We start from the raw sequence: 16,430 nt of genomic DNA on the forward strand, positions 1-16,430 counted from the left end.
AAACAGCTTCACCTAGTCCTATAATTGAATCCCAGGAGGCTGGGAATATGTCTCAGTGATAGAATGCTTCCCTAGCATGCATGAATTCATGGGTTCGATTCCTCAGCAACACATAAGCAGAAAACACCAGAAGTGGTGCTGTGGCTCAAGTGGTACAGTACTAGCCTTGAGTAAAATAAGTTCAAGGGCAGTGCAAAGGCCCTGAGTTCAAGCCCCAGGACTGGCACAAAAAAGGAAAAAGACTTGAACCCCAGGGCCTCCGATGTCACATTTAGAAGGCATGTTTTCTTCCTACATTGTCTGTCATGTGTATCTACAGCTTTCTCTAACAAAGGTTTTTCATTGAAACTACAGTTGCTTACATCTCAGGCTTAGGATCTGATATAGGGATTGATCTCTGGGCAACAGGGCTGGTTGAAATGCAAGACATTTCCTTAGCACAATTCAAGGGCCTACTCTACTTGTTTTAGTGTTCTGGGAAAGTTTTCTAAAGCAGTTTTGAAAGCTTGAAGAAAGAAAGCACAAAGCTCATTGCTGGTCTCATTAACTATTGGGTGAAAACTCCTGAAGAGTGGTGGGAGGTGGGGATGTCTTCCTGCTTGGCCCATAGTAGCACGGCATGCAGCTCTTCTGCAATCAAGATATTTCTACTGATCATATGTGGACATGCCAGCTCATCCTGGTACTCTCCAGGTAACATTCCTTAGGCACCAGGAACTCCATGTAATGAAGTTCAGGGAGTTTACACAGTGCAGAGAAGAGGCAGTTGAGGGTGCAGGCTGACAGCAGGTTAGCAAGGAACTTGAGCTCCTAGAGATAGTGGCAGGAACACAGGCCCAGGATCATCATGACCACATAGCTATGGGTAATAGCACACTCCACTGGGGTCCACACCCGCACTATCTGGACAACCTGTTACCACAACTTGAGGAAAGTAGAGGGATATAAATGAAGCAGATTGTGTCTACTGAGGTGCAAAACATCCAGCTGGGCAGCATGGATACAGTCTGCCAAGAAGTTCATGTCCACATGGTTCAGAGCACAATTGGCCAGGTCTAGCATTCTCAATCATGTTCTCAAGGGGCTGTAGAACATGGAGTAATCAGCACAAATCAGAGGAGTTCCATGTGAGCAACAATGGATGTGAGCAATCCATCTGCTTGTCTGTCACAGAGAACAAAGACTTGCAGGGCAAGTCTTGTTCTTACCTGACTGCATGGAGTCTGTGAAAATAGTTTTGACACATGGTGCTACATGAAATGCAAATATCTGTGTCCATAAATATGGTTCACTGGGATGCAGCCTGGCTCCCTTGCTTTCACACAGTCTACAGCTGCTGGGCTTGCTGTGTGGTTCAGAATTAACCTGAACCAATGAAACCTTTGTCTTCATCTCACCTAAATGGCAGATTTTATCAACAACCATTTTCATATGAAAGGAGTTATGTACATGATCTTGGAGAAAACATCCACTCTGAGAGCTTGCTACAGGGGAAATGAGGCATTAGTAAGAAAAAAGAGCCATTATTCTAACAATAGAAGAATCCATTACTGTAGAGCCAGGAAGGGAAAGCCAAACATCCCCAACTGAGGCACCATATGCACAATCCAATAATTCTGATTTAGATAGTGTTGGCAGCAAGCACCAGCAAAGGGGCAGCTGGACCCTGTCTCTGACTGAGTCCCTCACTGTCTGTTTGTGCATGCCCCTCTTGATATCATAGCTGCAAATGGGTGAAGCTATTAGCTAAGGCCTTATGCGAAACCTGCTTGTGTTGGAGGCCAGGCATTCCCCCAATTCCCATGAATGATCTTGGGTTAATATCTGCTCAGGAAGGCCAGGGTGATACTGCAGTCCCACAGTCAGCTGACAACAACCTCATGTCACCCAGCTGAGCCAGATTTCTATACCTGACCTGAGATAATGCCAGTCACACAGTGTTGGGAACTTTTTTTGCACCACAATAGACAACTACAGGAGTCACTATAGTTAGCTATGCCTTATAAAGCAACATTCTAGACCCATTAGTTAGCATGTTCTTTTCACAGAGACCTCTCCCTCTCCCTTCCCCCTCCCGCTTTCCCTCTCTGTCCTGCTCTTCTTGCTTTCCCCCACTCTTCCTCCTATCTATGCTAGGAATTACAGCCAGGGTTTTTCATGTGCTAGTCAAACACGTAGCATCAAGGCACATTTTAGCCCTTATCTTTCTTTCTTTCTTTCTTTCTTTCTTTCTTTCTTTCTTTCTTTCTTTCTTTCTTTCTTTCTTTCTTTCTTTCTTTCTTTCTTTCTTCCTTTCTTCCTTTCTTCCTTTCTTCCTTTCTTCCTTTCTTTCTTTCTTTCTTTCTTTCTTTCTTTCTTTCTTTCTTTCTTTCTTTCTTTCTTTCTTTCTTCCTCTGTCTCTCTGTCTCTCTCTCTCTCTCTCTTTGTCTGTCTCTTTCTCTCTTTCTTTACTTATTTTGAAGACCAAGACACCATTCAAACTCAGTATCTGATGCTTTTGCTCACTGGCTGGTACTCTAATATTTGAGCTACACCTTCAACCCCCAGACCTTGTTTTTTGAGGCAGTCTCCCTATGTTATCCAGGCTGGACTTGAACTCACTTTCCTTCTTCCTCAGGCTTCTGAGTGTTGGGATTGCAAGCCTGGTTTTGATGTCTACCTTACACATTGTCTCTTTCTAACTAGAAGCATTCCCCTGAGGTCCCTCACTATTCTGGATCACTCCTGGTCCTCTAACTTCTTTATTTCTCTTTTGTGATCTCTTATGTGCAGCTCCAGAGAGCATTGAGCTTGGGGCTTTGTGAATAAGCTGTTCTTCTACCTATCACTCAGTGCCCCTACAGCCTGTGAAGCCAAGGACCAGAGTGCTTGACCCATCCCTCTTCCTTTCAGTCTCTGAGACTCTGAGAATCTGGATCTTCCCTGTCAGCATGGAGAGGGCCACATTCAGCTCTATCAGGTAAGTCATGTGACTGAGCTCTCAGGAGATGGAGCCAAGGAGGCAGTCTTCATGCTTAGAAGTTGGGACAGAAGTGAAGGGTGTGTCAAAGGCCTTGATGGGGAGGATGAGTGAAGTCAGATGAGGGAATCCCACCTGGGCTAACAACTGCTGCACATGCCAGCATGTAGCCGCACATTGTGGGCCACTTCCAGCTTGCACAGCTAACCTGTCCTGGCTAGGCTTAACACCTGCAGGAGCTACCCAGGGCTCAAGTTGTCTTCCCTGAATGAGGGGCAGTGCATCTGCAGAGCAGCCATACCTGCTGATTTCAGGGCCTGCACCACTATCTCAAAGTTGCCTTCAATGACAAATAAATAAATGAGGACTTCAATAGGTCACCTGACTGCACAGGGCTCTGCCTGTAGTTGGCAGCATATTCTAGCCAGGAGCTCAGTGTGGCCCCACTTTCCCAGAGCCCTTCCACAAGGGCATTGCTGTACCTGCACATCCCGGATACCCATAAGGTCAGATCTCTGCAGCTCCTTTTAAAGAATTATTTAAGAAGGATTTTTTCCTTTGTTTTATTTAGAAAAGAATATTTTAAAGGTTCATTCCCTGGAAAACACTTGCCCAGTTTTAAATGCCAAGACAAATAGTTGGGTTCCACATGAGAGTGCCATTAAGATACTAGAACTCTATGTACTTTTCAGGGATACAATGAATTTTGGGATGACTCAATGTTTTAGGTATCCATGATTCTAATACTAGATACATTTCTACTTTCTCAAAACTTACAGAGAAGAGATTTTGATTCCAAGAGACTTTGAATAATAGTATGAAGTCTTTCATAACTCCGCATCAACTCTTCATTTTATGAACTTATTTTCCTAATATAATTTATGAAGCTTTATAGTTAATTATTTTCTCCAAAGTCACAAAATCATTTTTTGAAGATTTTCTAATAGGGATAAAGCTTTGCGACTGAAAGGTCAATATAATCCTTTTTTTCAACTATAATCAAGAATCTCTTGAAATTATTTTTGAATGTTAAATTCCTCCAAAGCCTATATTTGAATGGAATCGCTTCTATCCTGAGTGTATGAATTGTGTGTGCTTGGGAAAAGTTCCATTTATCCCATTAATATGTGGAGGATATTTCACAGGGAGGAGATCCAGGTAGTACTTACCCACTTTGGTCTCATCTCTGTACTCTGTGCGTTTGGACAAATTTCAACTTTGTTCACGACTCATTTAACTTCTGTAGATCCTATGATGAAGATACTCCTTTTTTTTGGGGGGGGGGTCTGGTTGTGGGGCCTGAACTCGGCCTGGGCACTGTACCTCAGCTCTTCAGCTCAAGGCTAGCATTCTACCACTTGAGCCACATAGCCAATTCCGGCTTTTTTCTTTTTGCTTATGTGATGCTGAGGAATTGAACACAGGGCCTCAGGCATGCCAGGCAAGCACTCTACCCCTGAGCCAACTTCCCAGCCTGATGAAGATACTCTTAAATTTAATTTTTTTTGTAAAATATATCAGAAGCCTGTAAGTATTCCTCAATACATCTTGTATTCCCACAACTTATGCAATCCCTTCCTTTGATACAAAAGTCCTTCCTCTAATTAATATTAGCTAACTCCAATAGTATAGTATAAATAATTACTCAGGTTGAGGAGAGAAAGTTGTTCTATAAGTGAAATAAATACTTAGTTTTCTCAAATTTTATCATTTTTTAACCTCTGAAAAACTCTAGAGATCCTAACTAAAAGCAGCTTTCATTTACACACACGAGAAAAGAGGTTAATTAATCTATTATACACTAAGAACAATAATCCTCTGAGAGAAAAAACCATGGCATTTTTAATTATGGCTGTTATTATTATTTTAAGAACTTTTGTATCCCTTTTTATCCAAAGAAAAAAATTAGATACTATTCTTAAACAGACCAAGTTTCATTACCAAGAATGCTAAAAGAAAACCTAAATAATGTGAGAAAATAACTATATATTATAGATTTTAATCTCAGAGAATATATGAAGAACTCCTTAATCAAGTAACACAAAAGGAAATTCACTTTAAAATAGTTGTGGAACTTGAACAAACATTTCTTCAAAGCAGAGAGATAAATCACCACTAAGCAACCCCAATGTTGCTAGGAAAATGCCATCAAAATCACAGGAAGATACTGCTTCATGCCTTCTACAATGATTGTGACTTTTAAAAAAATACAGAAAATGGGCTGGGAATGTGGCTTAGTTGTAGAGTGCTTGCCTAGCATGCATGAAGCCCTGGGTTCAATTCCTCAGTACCACATAAACTGAAAGAGCTGGAATTGATGCTGTTGCTAAAGTGGTAGAGCAAAAGAAGCTCAGGAAGAGTGTCCAGACCCTGAGTTCAAGCCCCAGGACTAGGAGAAAAGAGGAGGAGTTGAACTCTTTTGGCACAGCTAAGCTAATGAGAATGTAGAATGTTACAACCACATAGAAAACAGGTTGGTGAATCTTCCAAGAGTCTAACATAGAATTACAATATGACTCAACAATTCTATTTGTAAAGATACAAACAAACAATGGACAATAGAACTTACATGGATGCCAGTTTTCATTATAGCCTTATTTATAAATACTGGATAGAAACCTTCCTAATGTTCATTTATAGATGAATGAATAAACAAAATATGGCATCTCATAGTGTGGAAATTAATGTGCCACAAGAAATAAATGACACTCTGTACATGCTGTAACATGGACTGCACCAACCTTGAAAAACATTATAAAACTAAGTATTTCAAACCAGACACAAAAGCATAGCTCATGTAGGATTGTACATATAAGAAATATCTAGAATATACAACAGAAACTGATAGCAGATTAGAGATTGTCCATAGTTAGAGTGAGGAAGAGATGAGTGACAATTTATTGATTAATGATGATACAGTTTCTGTTGGGTCTTCGTCCGTCCCACGAAAGACGGACGGGGTCTGAGGAAAGGTAAGTGCGGCGCTCACCCGTTCCCCAGCCTCCCTCAACCCTGGAGACAATCAGACACAGGGCGGAGCCAAATCCAGCAGGTAGAAAACTCATTTATTAACAGAGAGCAGCCCTTTTTAAAGACAAAAAGGTCGGGTGGCATGGCAAGGGAGGAAGAAGAACCAATCACTGTCAAGGTCATACCCTATCATGCACCTCGGCCTTCACGGACTGGTTAGGCACTGATCGGAAGGTCAATTGGGCTCTGCCCACTCTACTCTCTCCCAGCGCCATCTTTGCTGCCCACGTGCTCTACAGTTTCTGTTTGAAGCAATAAAAAATTTAAATACTGGTTATGGTTGCACAACACTATGAATACGAGCAACGTAACTTAAATACTTATATATTGGAAATTTGGTTATTTATAATTCACCACAATTTAAAATGTCAAAACATGAAAATTAGTATTAAAGATGTGTTTCATGGGCTGATAAAAACCAAAATGACAGCTCAACATGAGTGGCTCATGCTTTTAATCCTTGCTACTCAGGAGCCTGTGACCTGAGGATTACAATTTGCAGCTAATCCAGTCAGGACTTTTATCTCCAATTATATACAAAACAACAACAACTAGAATTGTAGCTGTGACTCACATGGTAGAGAGCCAGCCTTGTGTGAAAAGGGCTAAGGGACTTGAGCTCAAGCCCCAGTACTACCACAAAAGAACAAAAAAAAAACCCAAATGATAATGATTGTTCTCAGCACTCAAGAAACCTACTAATTTTTTGTTCTTTATCAATGTTTCCCTAATGTTAGGATATGAAAACCACATCCAGGAACATTTAAAAATTCATCTTTCCTCAGCGTTTCCATAAATGCATGGCAAATCCCAGAATTGCTATACTGATTTCTATTACAGGCTTGTGACATCATGATTTCAAAACCGCACACGAGGGGCTAGGAATGCAGCTCAGTGGTAGTGTTCTTGTGAAGTGTGCACAAGACCCTGTGCTCCATCCCCACTACTTCTATGAAAAAACTCCAAATCACAACACACATACTCATAAACAAAAGTATTGTTTTAACTGATCATTTCCTATAAGAATGGCTTCTATTATTTCTTTGACTAATGTTTAGCAAATCTGTGGCTCCTAAGAGAGACACAATTTACATTAATAGAATTAACTGAAGTGATAATTTATGTGGAAGTTAGAAATTTCTCATAAACTCTAACGGAGAGCATTACATTTCAAGTGGTAATAGGGAATTTCTTTTATCTTGCAGAAACCAGTAACATTTAGAGGCACATCAAAGACCTTTTAAAAGAGAGTATGGGAAAGAATAACATGACCATTTAGGAATGCTTCGATTTCTTTTTGAGACCATAAAATAATAATAATAATCAGATCCAATATTTTCTGGATTTTGAAGATTCTGTGCATTAGCACAATGAAAATATGAAGTTTTTATAAAATTTAAAACTCTTCATTCTAACAGATCACATACAGTTGGATTTAAAAGTTTCTCTTTCTTATTTGGTAAAAGAAAATGTTACATTTTGTCTGGCTTGCCCCACAGGATAAAAAAGAGCAAGAAAATCCAAGTATTCCAGCTGGTTGCTGGTGGCTCACACATGTTATCTTAGCTGAGGATGAGATCTGAGGATTGCAGTTGAACGGCCAGGAAGAAAACTTCCTGAGAAATTTATCTCCAATTAACCACCAAAGAAAGCCAGAAATAGGGCTGTGGCTTACGTGGTAAAGTACTAGCCTTGAGCAGAAATGTTCAAGTACAGGACCCTAGCCCTGAGTTCATTCCCCAGGATTAGCAAAAACCCAACGAAACCAAACAAAAAATACCACCCAAGAGAAAACCCCCAAATATCCCCTTTATTCCAATCTTGCTTTCTCAGATATTAGTCAGGACTTGCCTGATAAATCCTGCCCCATATTGGTGAGCATTTTCCCCCTAGGAAAACTTGATCATTCTCCATCATGTAAAGTCTGAAGTGGATGAGAAAGAGAGGTGTTTGAGGCTTAAGCACTAATATTTCTTTTAGTATCTTTTTTCCAGTAGAAGGACAAATTGATGAAAGTCTGTTATTACAATATCTCAAAGCTGGGATTCAGCTGAGCTGCATTACTGAGTTCATAGAAGAAGTTACGTTATGCTGCTCAGTTCTACAAGAAGAGGTCCATGTTTTTATTTTCCATGCTACTTCAACACTTCAACCCTTGACATTCAGATAGACCACACACACACACATACCTTAAAGGGCTTCTCTTCCACATTTTGCAAAAGATAACGTTGAGCATGTTAGGTTTAGGTATCCATTTCTGTTGTTGCCAGGGGTCAGCCTCGGATCACAATCCTCTACATACTCATCCTTCATAGATCAAATTATAATGTGTACCATTATCCCTGCTTGTTGGTTGATCTGGAAACTCACATTTTACCCAAGCTGGCTTCAAAATGCAATATTCTATACTACTTTCCAAAGTGGTTGAACAAGTTTATACTCCCACCAACAATGCAGTAAGGTTCCCTTCTGTCCACATCCCATTCAGCATCTGTTGTGAATAGAGTTCTTAATTATAGCCAAACTAACTGGGGTGAGGTGGAATCTCAATGTTGTTTTGATTTGCATTTCTTTTATGGCTAGGGAGGTTGAGCATTTATTTCTTCATTGGCCATCTTTCTTTCCTCTTCTGAGAAATTTCTCTTTAATTCTTTAGCCCACTTATTTATTGGGCAGTTGTTTCTTTGAGGATTTGTTGTTGGGGGATTTAATTGAGTTCCAGGTATATTGTAGATATGAGACACTTGTCCGTTGTATGGCTAGTGAAGATGTTCTCCCAACCAGTGGACTTCCTATTGATCTTGCCAGCTATGACCTTTGTCTTGCAGAAACTCTGCAATTTCATGCACTCCCATTTGTCCAACCTTTCTTTGATTTGTTGTGTTTCTGGATCTCTTTTACAAAAATTTCTGCCTGTGCCAAGGAGGCCTAGGCTTTCTCCTTTTTTATCTTGTAATGTTTTCAGGGTGTCTGCTTTGACACGCAGGTCTTTGATCCATTTGGAGTTGATTCTGGTACAGGGTGATATATAAGGATCTAGCTTTAGTTTTCTATAAGTGATTAACGAATTTTGCCAGCACCATTTACTGAAGAGGCTGTCTTTCCTCCATTCTATTTTTTTAGCTCCCTTATCGAAGATTAGATGGCTATAGGTCATTTCTGGGTTCTCAATTCTATCCCATTAGTCCTGAAGTCTGTTCTTGTGCCAGTACCAAGCTGGTATCATTACTATGGCTTGGTAGTAAAGTTTGAAATTTGGTATTGATATTCCTCCAGCACTATTCTTTCTGTTAAGGATCGTGTTTGCTATTCGGGGTATTTTATTATTCCATATCAGCTACTTTAGAAAGTAGTATGGAGGTTCCTCAGAAGACTCCATATAGAGCTCCCCTATGACCCAGCAATACCACTTTTGGGCATTTACCTAAATGATCACAAACAAGGCCACACTAAAGCTACCATCACGACTTCGTTTATTGCAGCATTATTTACCATAGCTAAGATATGGAACCAACTCAGCTGCCCCTTCATAGATGAATGGATCAAGAAAATGTGCTATATATACACAATAAAATTCTCTGCTTCCATCAGAAAGAATGGCCTTGCCCCATTTGTTAACAAATGGAAAGGTTGGTACAAATTATATTAAGTGAAGTAAGTCAGGCCCAAAGAAACATAGGTCCCATGGTTTCCCTTATTTGCAATAACCAGTATATGTCTGAGATAAGCAAAAACGGTCAGATAAATTGATGTTAGGCAAAATGAACCCTAAGATAAGGACTCAAATGTTTTTTTTTTCTTTCTTGTGATTCTTTCTTTTTTTGGGGGGGGGGTCCGGTTGTGGGGCCTGAACTCTGGGCCTGGGCACTGTCCCTCAGCTCTTCAGCTCAGGGTTAGTGCTCTATCACTTGAGCCACAGCACCGTTTCTGGCTTTTTTCTTTTTGCTTATGTGGTGCTGGGGAATAGAACCCAGGGCCTCATGCATGCAAGCAAGTGATCTACCACTGAGCCACTTTCCCAGCCCCTTTCTTGTGATTTTTTCTAACATATTTATAAGATGATTTCTTTCTTGCTTTGTATGTCCCTCCCCCACAGTATAACCACTGTTTTCACTGTATTTGATGTTGGTATAATTTGTGGAGGGGAAGGGAATAAACAAATTGTTTAAATAGGTATACATGTGGATCCATTACAACAATGAGATGTACAAGACGTTATGTCGAAAAACGAACTTTACAACTTTAGTGTGGGACGGAGGGCGCATGTGGGGGAAGGAATGGGAACAAAGAAGGAGGCAACAATGCTTGATAAGAAATGTACTCATTACCTTGCTCATGTAATTGTAACCTCTCTATATGGTACTTTCACAATTAAAAAATGCAATCTTCCCTATCTCCACCTCCAGAATAGCTAGGATTATAAATATGCCACCGTGTTCAATGTAAAATTAACTCATTTTTTTGTTTGACTGAGGTTTGAACTCAGGGTGGCATTCTACCACTTCATCCATACACCAGCTCTTATCAAGTTTTTTATCTTTAGTTTATGAATCACTTAATTCACTCCAAGTATCAATTTCATTTTAATTTTAGGAATTATAGTTTATTTTTGTTTTCCTTAAAATATTTGTGAAAAGGAAGGAATGTTCTGTTTGAAAAATATAGTTACCCTTTAAAATATTTACTCTATATTGAAGCTCTTGGAAGCCAAGATGGCTCAAGTGGCAGAGCACCATCCTTGAGTAAAAACCAAGCAAGCATGTGAACAAGCCCCATTTTACTGCACACACACACACACACACACACACACACACACACACACACACACACACAATAAAACACTTGGCATGAAATTTTAAGCTTTACAGGTATTAATAATTTTACTTCTCACAAAAATGATTGTGTTAACTAATACCTATAGTAACACACGAAAAGTCACTAGAATTATATATACTATTTTATTTTCCAGATGAGGAAACTGAGTCATGGGAAAGGTCAGATGATATTTTAGAAGAGGAAGCCAGGAATTCTGTTTTAGAACCCACAGGACTTAACACACCATTTACACTATAATACTGCTTGATTTAGTGTATTAAAAATCCCCTTCTGTACATTGTTTTTACCACACCTCTGATGGACTTCCCGCTCATTGTATTGATTAAAATTTGTCCACTTTCATTAACTCACTAAACATTTTTCCAGAGCTGCCCAGGCTTCTGAAAACACTAGGCTAAGAGATAATTTTGAGGGTCAAGTGACTTAAATCTGCAGAGATAGGTTTGTACGAATCTAATGAAGGTTAAGCTTATCCTCTTGGGAGCCCTTCAAGATCCTGGAAGAGGAAAAAGCTGTGGTCACCCAGTCAAAAATTTTGATACATTTTGAGACATATAAATTCAAATGGATAGAACTAGTATATTTTTTTAACCCAATATCTCCTGTGTCATTTGGCATGCTTTCTTCCCTTTTTAATTATTTTTAGATAGTTGTACAAAGGAGTTTCAACTAAATGTGTCCCTTTACATGTACAGTGCATTTTGATCAGTTACTGCTTCCATCGTTCTCTCCTCCACCTATCCATTTCCTTGCCTATTTTCTAATATGTCTGAGTTCCATTTCCACATCTGCACATTGACTATTATGACTATATTTGCCCACCATTCATCCCTCTATTTGTCTACTCACTTCTCCTTATTTCCCATCCCTCTCACTCATGTTTCAGCTCCTTAGTATTCTTTTTGTTAAACTATTGTTCAAAGTTGTACTAATTTATATTCCCACCAACAATTAAGGCTCCTTCTCCCCTCCTACTCCATTCTTGCCAGCATTTGCTGCTGTTTGTATTCTTGATGATGGCCATTATGTCTAGAATGAGATGGAATCTTGATTCTGTTTTGATTTGCATTTCTTTTTTGGCTAGAGGTCTTCTACAGGTTGTATTTTTAGGTTAGTAACCATGTCCTTTGCTGTGCAGAAGCTTTTTAGCTTGATACAATCCTATTTGCCAAGTCTCTTTTCTATTTTCTAAGTTCCTGGAGTTATATTTAGGGAGTTTCTGCCTATGTCAATACATTCTAATGTTTACTCTTTCCTGTAGTAAAGTTTCAATTCTTATATTGAGGTTTTTGATCCACTCTGAATTGATATTAATTTAAGGTGTGAGAGAGGTCATATATATGGACATTTGGTTTTCCCAGCACCATTTGTTGAAGAGGCTGTGTTTTCCCACCATACATTTTATCAGATAGCTGTGGGTTCTTGTATTCATTTCTTCGCCTTCTAGTCTGTTCCACTTCAGGTCTGTCATACTTTCTAGAGTGGCTAGGACTATTTTGAGATTAACTAAGGAGAATGTGAGTTGGAATTCATTTAGTTTGATTTTACAGAAGTCTCTTATAATCACATATTGAATAATTTATTTACTGATAGTCATTGTACTGTAGCAATAATTTTCATGGCACATTTTTAGTAGAAACATTGAGTAAAGCTGTTTAATTGTTTAATCATTTGTTAATGAAGAGGAATTCATCACATAGATTGCCAGAATATTTTGGTTCTCTTGCTGATTTATATATATACACTTAAAATTGATGAAAGCAACATAATTGTTAGACACCCAGGTTAATGAGTGTCTAAGTAAGTTGAAAATGATTTAAGGTTAGTCTCTGGACAGGAAAAAAATAAAAGGATCTGAGAATATAGAACTCACCTAGAAAAAACTTCTGAGAGAGGATTTCACAAACAAGACAATTCAAAACTGAAAATATGGAAGAATGAAAATATAGTCAATTATATTGTATGAAAGTACGAATTATTTTTTATAAAATATATTAATAAAAATTATCATTTTACAAAGGATTTATAGTATAACCTAAAATAGTAAAATACCTTTTCATTTCAAAGAATGAAAAAAAGACACCAAAGGAATATGGGATAACTGCAAAAGACGCTACATATGGATGATGGGAATATCATAAGGAGTTAAGGAAAAGAAATAGAAAAAGTATTTGAAATAATAATGACAGAATTTCCCCAAATTAATGTCAGGTATGAGCTACACTTTCAGGAGAAACTCTGGAAACAGCAAGTTACCAGAATAAATTCTACAAACAACAATAAAGGCCCCCAAAAGAAGAAAAAATCCTCACACAAACAGTTATATGTGGTATGCTGTAATAGTTCATGGTTATAAATTAAAAATAGCCAAAAGGTCTAAGCATCTTGCAGAACTGTAGTACAATGACAGGTGATGACAAGTCCTTGGAGACTTTCCTGATGTCTATGACAATCAGAGGGAACCCTTCCTTGACCCCATGAGAGCAGAACTTTCTAGAGGATTACGAGGTTCCTATGACAATGAGTCTGAAATACCTTATTTTCCCTGATGACAAAGTCATTACACTACTTATAAGCTATATGAATCTTAAAAATGAAGCTTAATCTTGCAAAATCTGCTTAAAGTGCATTTATGAAAGAAAGAACTGATAACTCAATATAAGAATAAGAAAATGGGAAGCATTCCTAAACTCTGAAAATGGAATTCTCAAAGTTAGTCAGCTGACTACTGACCATATACATGCCCTGGACCTGCTTCTATTTTCTACATTGTAACACTGCTAGTGGTTCATACCTGTAATTATAGCTACTCAAGAGGCTGAGATCCTAGGATGGCAGGTCAAAGAAGTCAGACTGGGCAGAAAAATACCAGAAAATCTTATCTCCAATTAACCAGCAAATAGCCAGAGGTATGTCTCAAGTGGTAGCATACTAGCCTCAAATCTCAAATAAATAGAGAGAGAATCCAAGGCCCCGAGTTCAAGTCTCAATTCCGGCACACAGAAAAACAAACTGAAAGAATACTGCTATGGGGGGGAGGGGAGCATAAAAATATAAAAAATTAAAAAGAATACTGCTAAAAGAAAGTTTTTGATTATTAGAATGGGCTCAAGATTTATAATTTTATATTATATACGTATATAATATGTGCAGCTATAATTTAAAATATATAATCAATTTATACATGTAAGAGAGTCCAATCATGATATAGATTATCTAATATGTTTTTCCTTTTTTTTACTTTATTTATTGTGAAAATACTGTACAGAGGGGTTATAATATATTTTTCTATGGACGAACAAAGACAAGAATTTCTTTTTTAGAAGCCAAACAAGTAAGAATATGAAGTGAAATACTTAAACTCTACTAAAAACAAAAATCACTAACCTGGAATTCTGAACCCATGAAATTATTCTTCATCAATCAGATAAATATAATTGACATCTACATTAGAAGGGATTGTATTCAAGTTCACACATGAAAAAAAAAATGTCACACATGAGCTTTCATTGAGACAGAGAAAATTCCAGGTCAGAAGATAAATGAAAACAATAGAAATAATATAATACCTGTTCTTGGACCAAATAGAATTAAACTTGAAATCCATAATATAAATTAATAATAGAAAGATACTTAAAGATTAAACACAGCTAGGTGTCCAGGGTACATATCTGTTGTCTTAGCTATGTGAAAGGCTGAGACTAGGCAGATTGATGTTCCAGGCCAGCCGGGGTGGAAAACAAAAGTCTTCAAAACTTCATTTAATGGAATGAAGATGGTATACACCAGTCATCTCAGCTATGATGAAAATCCATATGGGAAGGGGGTGAGACACATCTCAGAAGTATATAACCAATGCTAAAAAGACTGGAGATATGGATCAGCAGTATGACACCTGACTAGCAAATGTGAGGGCCTGTGTCAAACTCCAGTGTCACCTAAACAAAGAAACGAACAAATATATCTCAAACTGTGAAATGCATCAGAAGTAGTGCTTTGAAAGAAACTTCTAGCACTGAATGCATACAGTAGGAGGTAGATCTCAAGTTATTAAACCAAGTTTCTATTTTAGTTAACTAGAAAAATTCCTGAGTTCAATCTCTAATACCACTACCACCACCCAGAAAAAATAAATGAAACTTGTAGAAAATCCATACACCGAAACCTGCAACGATAAATTCAAAAGTAATTCTTTGAAAAGATCAAGAAAATCAGTAAGATACTACTTAAGACGAGGATAAGATATATTAACAATATGAGAAATAAAAGAGATCTCTGATGATTTCAATGATGTTAAAGGATAATAAAGATAACAAAGGAATATAGGAATATTGTGAACAATCCTATGCCACAAATTTGATAATCTAAATGTAATAGACCAATTTCTTCCAAAATATCTGTCAAAACTTACACAAGAAGAAAATCAAGCAGGATAAGTCTGAATCAATTGAAAAAAAGTGAATAGCTAGGAATCCAGGTGTGAGAACCAGAACCTGTCCATCTTAATGTATTTTTAATGACTTCAAGTCTATCAAGTTATCACAAAGACTGTGAAATCTTATTACTTATTTATCCCTTTTTATACTAGGTGCTATTCTAGTTATTTTTCCATGTATTATTATCTTGTGTGATAGTTACATTAGGCTTTGGGGTCGGTATAACTACAAATTTTCCAGAAAGAAATGGATGCAAAGTAAATTGTTCAATTCTATGAGGCGGGTTAAATGGCAGACCGGGGGTTCAAACCAGAATTTGGTGCTTGTGCCTTAATGCAGTGTACTCCTCTCTGTGCCACTTCTGTGAGATAGGATGCATTTATAATTCCCTACCTGGATTTCTATTTCACTTTGAATTCTATAGCATTTGCTATGGGTTCCATAACTTTGTTTTTATTTCCTCTGCTGTAATTTTAGGTCTTAGAAAGGGCAGTGATTATTTTTTTACTCTGTCCTATTGTTTCAGACTTTTAGACTATATATGGACCCAGCATTATGAAGCAATTTTCCACTGGTCTAGACAATTTAGCACACACTGCAAACTCTGAAAGTTTCAATTGGGAGATATGTCCAATTACTTTCCAATCTATTTTTATGTAATAATCAATTTTGAAAGCATAACCCATATTCTGTTTGTAGGATTTGCATTTTGCTTAAAATAAAGTCCAATTTCTGAGATTCTCTAATAACCATTGTTGATTATCCAAAACCTTAGCAAGTCAAATACTTGTCTCACTTCTTCGTCTACCAAAAAGAAACCTGGAATTCCCAATCTTAATATTTTGTGCCATTTTGAGCATAATAATGTAACAGGTCCGAAGGCCCTTTGTCTGAGGAGCACTATCATTTGGGCTCAGAGATTAACCAAAAGCAGTATAAAAGCTTGGCATCTCAGATTCCACTTTATATCCACCTACCAGACCAATGACTTACTGTATCCAGGTTCTAGCTGAGAAAACCTGAGATGATGAACTGCCTGGCTCTCTATGAGTACTGCCTTCCACCTCTCACCACATGAACACGTGTGTGACTGGGACTTTAAAATTATACATTTGTTATTGGATGCTGGTGTCTCACACCTGTAATCCTAGCTACTCAGCAGGCTGAGA

At 38.0% G+C, this 16,430-nt stretch overlaps 1 pseudogene; it reads right to left on the reverse strand.

The window, feature by feature from the left end:
• Positions 1 to 452: 452 nt before the first annotated feature.
• Positions 453 to 4,143, reverse strand: LOC122097717 (annotated as a pseudogene).
• Between the last annotated feature and the right edge of the window lie 12,287 nt (positions 4,144 to 16,430).

This window comes from Dipodomys spectabilis, unplaced genomic scaffold, assembly GCF_019054845.1.
Source record: "Dipodomys spectabilis isolate Male_0828 unplaced genomic scaffold, ASM1905484v1 ptg000428l, whole genome shotgun sequence".
NCBI classification, from domain to species: Eukaryota; Metazoa; Chordata; class Mammalia; order Rodentia; family Heteromyidae; genus Dipodomys; species Dipodomys spectabilis.